This window comes from Sarcophilus harrisii, chromosome 2, assembly GCF_902635505.1.
Source record: "Sarcophilus harrisii chromosome 2, mSarHar1.11, whole genome shotgun sequence".
NCBI classification, from domain to species: Eukaryota; Metazoa; Chordata; class Mammalia; order Dasyuromorphia; family Dasyuridae; genus Sarcophilus; species Sarcophilus harrisii.
Window position 1 is genome coordinate 125,692,192 of NC_045427.1, and position 8,573 is coordinate 125,700,764.

Below are 8,573 nucleotides of genomic sequence, written 5' to 3' on the forward strand. Positions count from 1 at the left end.
GGGGATAGTATGGGAGAAAGAAAGGGAGAAAAAATTTGGAACACAAGGTTTTATAAGAGTGAATGTTGAAAATTGCGTATATTTTGAAAATAACAAACTATTATCTAAAAAAATAGAATTAGTCAAAATAATAAAAAAAAAAGTACAAATATTTGATGAAGAAAAGAATTCCTTAAAAGACAAAATAGGCCAAATGGAAAAAGATATACAAAAATTCTTTGAAGGGAAAAACTCCTTAATGAAGCAGAATTGGCCAAATGGAAAAGGTAGTACATAAACTCAATGAAAAAACAATTCTTTTTTTTTTCCTCTTTTATTTTATTTTATTTTGTTTATTTAAATATTATTAAGACCCATACCTAAGTGTGAAACCCAGAAATCCTGTAAAGGGTTAAAGGGGACTGTACTATTAAGGGGTGGATTGGTTCTCCCAAAGCTCCCACAAATGTGAATTATTGCAAATCAACCTTTACTGACCCAGATGTTGCTTGTGAATTGGGAATGAAATAAATTGGAAGCAAGAAAGAAGAGGAGAGAGGTCAGAGAATGCAACTTCCTCTCAGTCTCTTTGTATTGTTATCATTCTTTCACATGAAGGGATCTATTATGATGGTAAGAATTAGATTCCCAGCAGCCACTAACAGGTGGCTCCTGTAACAAAACATTTATTTATTTATTTAAATTAAAGCTTTTTATTTTCAAAATATGTGCATGGATAATTTTTCAACATTGACATTTGCAAAACCTTGTGTTAAAAATTTTCCCTCCCTTCCTCCATCACCTCCCCTAGATGGCAAGTAATCCAATATATATTAAATATATTAAAATATATGTTAAATACAATATATGTTTACATATTTATATAATTATCCTACTGCACAAGAAAAATAAAATCAAGAAGGGGAAAAAATGAGAAAGAAAACAAAATGTAAGCAAATAACAACAATGTAAAGAACAAAATGCTTAACCCTGGGCAGTCACTTCATTTGTGAATGCCCTAGTCTTACTCTGCAGCTCTTTATATTGCCAGTCTCTCCTAATTTCCAGGGCTTTAGAGAATGCTCTGGCCACTGACCTTTGCAGTGTATAAACAAACTTTAACCCAGTTTACTTCATACTGAGGTCTTCAGAGGTCTCTGGTTATGATTCTGTTCTTTACAAACAAAAAGAGCGAAAATGCTCTTCCAGTTCCCACAGTCCTCTCTCTGAGTGCAGATGACTCTCTTTATCACAAGATCATTGGAACTGGCCTCAGTTATCCCACTGTTGAAAAGAGCCATGTCCATCAGAATTGATCATCATATAATATTGCTGTTGTCACGTACAATGATCTCCTGGTTCTCCTCATTTCACTCAGCATCAGTTCATGTTAGTCTCTTCAGGCCTCTCTGAAATCATTCTGTTGGTAGTTTCTTATAGAATAATAATATCCCATAACATTCATATACCACAATTTATTCAGCCATTCTCCAATTGATGGGCATCCACTCAGTTTCTAGTTTCTTGCCACTACAAAAAGGGCTGCCACAAACATTTTTGTACATGTGGGTCCCTTTCCCTCTTTAAGATCTCTTTAGGATATAAGCCCATAGACACACTGCTGGATCAAAGGGTATACACATTTTAATAGCTCTTTGGGCATAGTTCCAAATTACCTTCTGGAATCGTTGGATCCTTTCACAACTCCACCAACAATGTATTAGTATTCCAGTTTTCCCACTTTCCCCTCCAACATTCATCATTATCTTTTCCTTCATCTTAGCCAATCTGAGAGGTGTGTAGTGGTAATTCAGAGTTGTCTTAATTTGCATTTCTCTGATCAATAATAATTTAGAGCATTTTTTCATATGGCTAGAAATGATTTTAATAAGATAATAATTCTTTAAAAATTAGAATTGGGCATGTAAAATGTAATGATTTTTATAAGATATCAAGAAACAATTAAAATCTGAAGGATGAAAAATATAGAAGAAAAAAATATCTCATTGCAAAAACAACTGGTTTGGAAAGAGAGATAATTTTAGAATTACTGGACTACACAATAGCCATGATCAAACCAAAACCCTGAGATTATCAAGAAATTATCATTCAAGAAATTATCAAGGAAAACTGCCCTTATATCTTAGATCCAAAAGGCAAAATAGAAATAGATAGAATCTACCAATTACCTTCTGAAAGAAATCTCAAAATGGAAATTCCCAAGAATATTGTAACCAAATCTCAACCCTCCCAAGTCAAGGAGAAAATATTGCAAGCAGTAACAAGGAAACAATTAATGTATTGTGGAGCTACAGTCAGCATCACATAAGATTTAGTAGTGTCTACATTAAAGAATCAGAGGGCTTGGAATATGATAATCTGTAAGGCAAAGTAATTAGATTATAACTAAGAATAATCCATCCAGCAAAATTGAGTATAATCCTTCAGGGGAAAAAACCTGATATTTAATAAATAGAGTATTTTCAAGCATTCCTGATGAAAAGACTAGAGCTGAATAGAAAATTTGATTTTCAAACCCAAGATTAAAGTAAATCATAAAAAAGTAAACATGAAAGAGAAATCACAGGGATTTAATATGTTTAAACTATTTACATTTCTATTTGGGAAGATGACACTTGTAACTTCTAAGAACTTTGTCATTATTGGGACAGAAGGACAGAGGTGGGACAGAAGGACATAAGTGTGAATTGATTATATTGGGATGATTTCCAAAAAAAAAGTGCAAGAAAAAGGGATGCACTGAGAGAAGAGGAAAGGGAGAGAGAGAATGGGGAATTTTTCTCACATAAAAGAGGCCGCAAGGAAGAGGGGAGGAGGAATGGCAGAAAATATTTAAATCTTCCTCTCATTACAATTGGTTCAAAGACAGAAGAATATATATACACGCTCTGTTGGGTATAAAAATCTAATTGATTCAATAGGAAATAGGAGAAGAAAAGATAAGGGATATGGGGAATGCCATTTGATAAATGGTCAAAGTATGTGAACAATTTTCAGATGACAAAATTAAAGCCATCTGTAGTCATACCAAAAAAATGCTCTACATCACTGTTGATTAGAGAAATGCAAAATAAAACAACTCTAAGGTACCATCTCACATTTCTCAGATTTGCTAAGATTTCAGGAAAAGATAACAATAACTTTTGGAGGTGATGTGGGAAAACTGGGCCACTAATGCATTGTTGGTGGAGTTGTGAAATTGAATGGGACTGATTGGATGAAGTATTTCTCAGTATTAAGTCACATGATTCCTGTTCCCAGAGCTAGGAGATTGGGCTTTGGACTCTGGGTCTGAGAGGGATCTTGAGTGGAGGAGGGTGTCACATGATCTCTGGAGGGATGAACCTTGAATCCTGGAATGCAGGAAGTTAGAGAAGTTGCTGGAAGTAACGTGACCTGTGGGAGGCAGCCAACATTGGTGACCATTGGTCAAGGATGGTTATATCCTGTTAGTCTATCCAGTGAAAAGGCTCCGCTGGCTATCTTTTAAACCCTAGACAAGCCAGAACTTGGTTCCAGGTTCCAGGAGCATGTGGAAGAGTTGGGATGGCTCCCAGGTGTGGGTGTGTCTGGGTTTCTCCTTGCAGGGACTAAATAAATGCTTTCTCTGTACCTGAAGATGTCTCTGATTAGTTAATTTGAGAAAGGGGTCTAGCTCCTGTCCCACACAAAATGATCCAATCATTCTGGAGAGCAATCTTGATGAGAGTAAAACTAGCTGAGACAGCCCTGAAAAGTTATGTAAAATCACCAACAAAAAGTTATACAAACTCAAATGGTCTTACGTCCTCTGGAGACAGGAAGATGAGTCTTCAGAAAATGTCTCCTTTCATATACAAATTCAAATAGTCTTGCATACAGACTGTCGATTCTTAGACTCCTGTTAAAATAGGTCTTCAGAAAATGTCTCTTTGCAAATCACTTCTCTCTTGAGAATGATATTGCCCACCAAGGAGTCTTTCTCTTGGTGTCTCTTCAACAATAAAAGCTTTTTTATCACAGCCTTTGAGTTCAGAGAAGGCTGCAAACACACCTTGGAGAACAAGGGAACCCTCACCTATTCCTGCTACACCTCTCCTTCTGTACCCTGCCCTCATCAGTCTGGAACTATGCACAAAGGGCTATAAAACTGTACATTCCCTTTGAATCAGCAGTGCCATTACTGGGTCTGTATCCCAAGGAAATTAAGGAGGGAAAAGGACCCATGTGTTTTCTTTTTATGATAGCAAAGAATTGGAAAATGAGTAGATGCCCCTCAATTGGGGAATGGCCGAACAAGTTGTGGTATATGGAGGTAATGGAATATTAATATTCTATAATAATGATGAATAAGCCGATTATAGAAAGTCCTGGAAAGATTTACATGAATTAATGCTGAATGAAATAAATAGAACCAGGAATGCATTATACATAGTAACAACAAGAATGTGTGATGATCAACTATGAAAGACTTGGTTCTTCTCAAGTGGTTCAGTGCTCCAAAGCAATCCCAATAAACTTTGGACAGAAAATTCATCTTCATCAAGAATTATGAAGATTGAATATAAATCAACACATGCTATATTAATTTCTTTTTTCTGTTTTTTTTCTCTCCCACGGTTTTTCCATTTTATTCTGATTTCTTTCTCCCAATATGATTTATAAAGCAATATGTATTTTGAAAAATAAATGAAATTTAAAAAAGAGAGAGATATGAGAAATGATAAGAGGGAAAAGGGCCTTAGGGTTATTGCTACCTCTCTCCTAGAAGCTATACCCCATTATGGTGACTTGCTCAGAGTTATAAAGCTAGTAAGTGTCTAAGGTCAAGTTTGAACTCAGCTCTTTCTAACTTCAGGGCTAGCTCTCAAACCCTTATGCCATATTGCTGCCCTTGCTATGTGATTTAAAAAGACTCAGTTCACCTTTGAGTGCCATTTTCTTAATTTGTAAAATAGACATAATAATTGCATAATCTACTTCAAAGGATGGTTGTGAGACTAGAATGAAATAATGGAGGTGAAAGCTTTCAGAATTTTTGGAACATTTAAGAGCTCCAGTTATTATCTATGCTTATGGGAACCTATTCTTCTTTCTCCTAGCCAGCGATATTCCACTGAGAGGAAGTGACTTCTTGGGTTGGAGAGGAGATAGATGACTTGGGTAGATTTCATTTTAGGCCAATGCAAATTCTTTAGGTGGATCAAAGACTGGGTTTGTCTACCGCCCACAATCCCCACCCAAAACCGCTCCAGAGCACTTCCTGCCTCACATCTCAGAGTGAAAGTGCCTGGAGGGTGTGTGTTTGGGGTGGGGGTGGAGAGAGAAGGGAAGAGAGAATTTTTCTAGCTTAAGGCCCTACTGGTAGCAACTCTGGTCTTCCTACAATGTAGAATTTTGGTGGCAAATCTCTCAGTTCTACTTTTTCAGTTGTACAGTAAAAATCTGATTCCTCAGCATTTTTGAGGGGGAGCAGTTTGCTCATTTCCTCATGGATAGGAAAATTTCTGATTACAAAAAGATCAACTTTTGCATAGGCCTTCAGAGTTCCTAGAACTAATGGAGCTAGGTTTGGAGAGGCTCACCACTAGCTTGGGCTCAAAGTCATGATTTTTTTTTTTAACCGCAACCCCTTTCAAATACCATCTGCTAAATCAAGACGAACTCTATTGAAATCTATGTCAGTAGAAGGGATGCCCACACCAAAGGAATCAAAGAATGTTTAACTATTGAAGAAATATCTCAGCATCTAGAATAGCCCAAGCATCTTGTGAGAACAGGGATTGGACTAAGGTTTTACTGGTATCGGGACTATACCTTCTCTTTCCAATGCAATGCTGTTATTTCTCAGCAAATTTCTCAGCAATTTATAGATTAAGCAACGTGCCAAGGGTGACCCAATAAGATTTGTCAGAAACAGTACTCAGACCTGATTTCCTGATTGAGACCAGCTTTCCTTCCAGTCATTATACAAATGAAATACAAGCTCATTGAAATTAATGTGTTGCTTATCTATTTAAAAAAAAAAAAAAAGAAAAGAAAAACCTGCAATAACATTTAGGACCTGCTGAATCTAACCCAATTTTTCTCTCTCTAACCTTCAAGGGGCTGTATAATTTCTTTTTGTCTAACCTATACCATCTTGTTTCTCATTACTGTTTCCATCCCTTCTCCTTAATTGGGCTCATCTCTTGACTAGATACTTTTGACCGACTCATATTGCTAAAGCACTTCAAAGCTTACAAAGCACTTTCCTCATAAATATATGGCATGGCAGATAATGGAAGTAGTAATATTGTCTTTACATAAATGAGGTAACTAGTACATCCTCAGCCCTTGGAAGAAGTCATCATCAGTCAGGATTTGTTAAATGCCTGCTTAGAATTAATATTTTTTGGGGAAAAAAGCACTTAGTATAGTGCCTGTTGCATAGTAGGATATTGTAAAAATGGAATGGTACATGACTTTACTAACTACCTTGATTTGCTCAAGTTCTCTTACCATCCAGAGATCAGAAAGACCTGGGAATCAGAATCAGCTAAGCAGGAGGCAAACTGAGTATCCCTTAAACTGGACATGTCAGAAATCTTTTGCAGTGCTTTGTTATTGAATCTGGAAGTTTTTTTGATGTGCAATAGAACCAACTCAAATTTGCTCTTGTTCATTCCAGTACAGTGGTCACAGTGTGTCTTCTGAGAAACAACCACACCCAAGGAACCAATGGTCATATCTGATCAAACCACTCTGTGATTATCCCCAACCCCCTGACTTATGGTTTTTGTCTTTATAAATCCTGCTGTCTAAGCCTACCCCAAACTCAGTTCTAACTATTGCTCTCATGTGTGTCTGCCTGCAACATATGCATTTGACTTAATTCTGTCTTTCTTAGACTGAACACTGAAAAAGGGTTGATAGTATTGGTGCCATGACTCAGACAGGAAATTTTTTCCTGGACAACATTGTTCTTCTAGGCTCAGGGGCTGTTGTCATCACATAAGCTTCATATGTCCCTGGACCAAATGAGTTCTACTGCCACTAATGTTGAAGGAAAGGAAAAAAATTGAAGATGGGTGAAATGGGCTTTAGTAAAGAGAACCACTTCTCTTTTAAATATATTTGCTTCTCCTCATCTCATGCAAGAGATGGTAAACTCAAGAGTGTAGACATATATTTCAGACATGGACAATGCAGGAATTAATTTTTTTTGATTGTGCATATTTGTTACAAGGTCTTTTTCTTTTTTAATGAGGAGAAGATAGGAAGGAGGAAAAGAGTTTTTTTATTAGTTGAAAATAAATTTAAATATGAAATTTAAATAAATAGAAATAGCAAATGAATGAATAAATAATTATATCTGCTGTTGGTATTGGTGAATGTCATAGAAATAGGGCAAAATGCGTGAAATATTTAACAACCAACTTGGTGTGGAGGGTTGGGAGGGGATATTCCAACTATACACTTTTAAGTTTAATCTGTATTATTAACTTTTTCTACATCATTTTTTGTAATCTAGACAATAAATAACTCAAATCCTATTTCTAAGGTACAAATGATCACACTGACAATTTAATGCTAGTTCTACTGAGATAATTGAAATGGCTCTAGCACCTCCCCAGCTAAGGAAAAACATGGGGTTGTAGTGTGTGAAAATCACAGAAGTGGAAAGGAGGGAAATGTTGACAAAAGATTCCCTCCAGAAAATAAGGCAATTTATTTCTGTTAACAGAGCCTATTTCTGACTTATTGACAGGAGGTACTTCCTCTTATAGATTCCCCAGACCACAGAATGGTAGATCTAGGATCTTGGAATATAGAATGGCGAGAGCTAAGATGGACATTAAAATAGAGAACATGGGATTTCAGAACTGCAAAAGAACTTAGGACATGGAATATCAGAGTGGTAAAGAGACCATTAAATGAAGAAAATAATGTGATACATTTGGAAAGAACCTCAGAGAACAATTAGTCAAATCCCTTCATTTTATAGATGTAATCAACTAAGATCCTGAGAGAAAAAAGTGCCTGTCCAAGGTTACACCTTGGTGGTTGTGTTATTTTGGTTATGTCTAACTCTTTGTGACCCCATTTGGGGTTTTCTTGGCAAAGATACTGAAGTAAATCACCACTAGCTCATTTTACAAATGAGGAAACTGAGTCAAACAGAGTAAAGAAACTTGCCCAGGATCACACAGCTAAGAAGGATCTGAAGCCAGATTTGAATTCAAGATGAGTCTTCCTGATTCCAGCTCCAGTGCTCTATCCACCGTCACCCAGTTGCCTTTAGTTAATGACAAAAGCAAGATTAGAATGACCTCTTGACTTCAGATTTGGTGACCTTTCTACCATACCATATTACTTTTAATTATAGTATTGCTTTGAATGATTCATGATTTCATCATTGCAGAGGCTTCCTCCATCAACACAGATCATGATCTTTTTTCTTTTTCTTAGTTTTCAACATTCATTTTTTATAAAATTTTGAGTTCCAAACTTTTCTTCTTCCCTTCCTCCCTTCTTTTCCCTCTCCCCAATGGCCATCAATCTGATATAGGTTGTATATGTACAATCTTGTTAAACATATTTTCATATTAGTC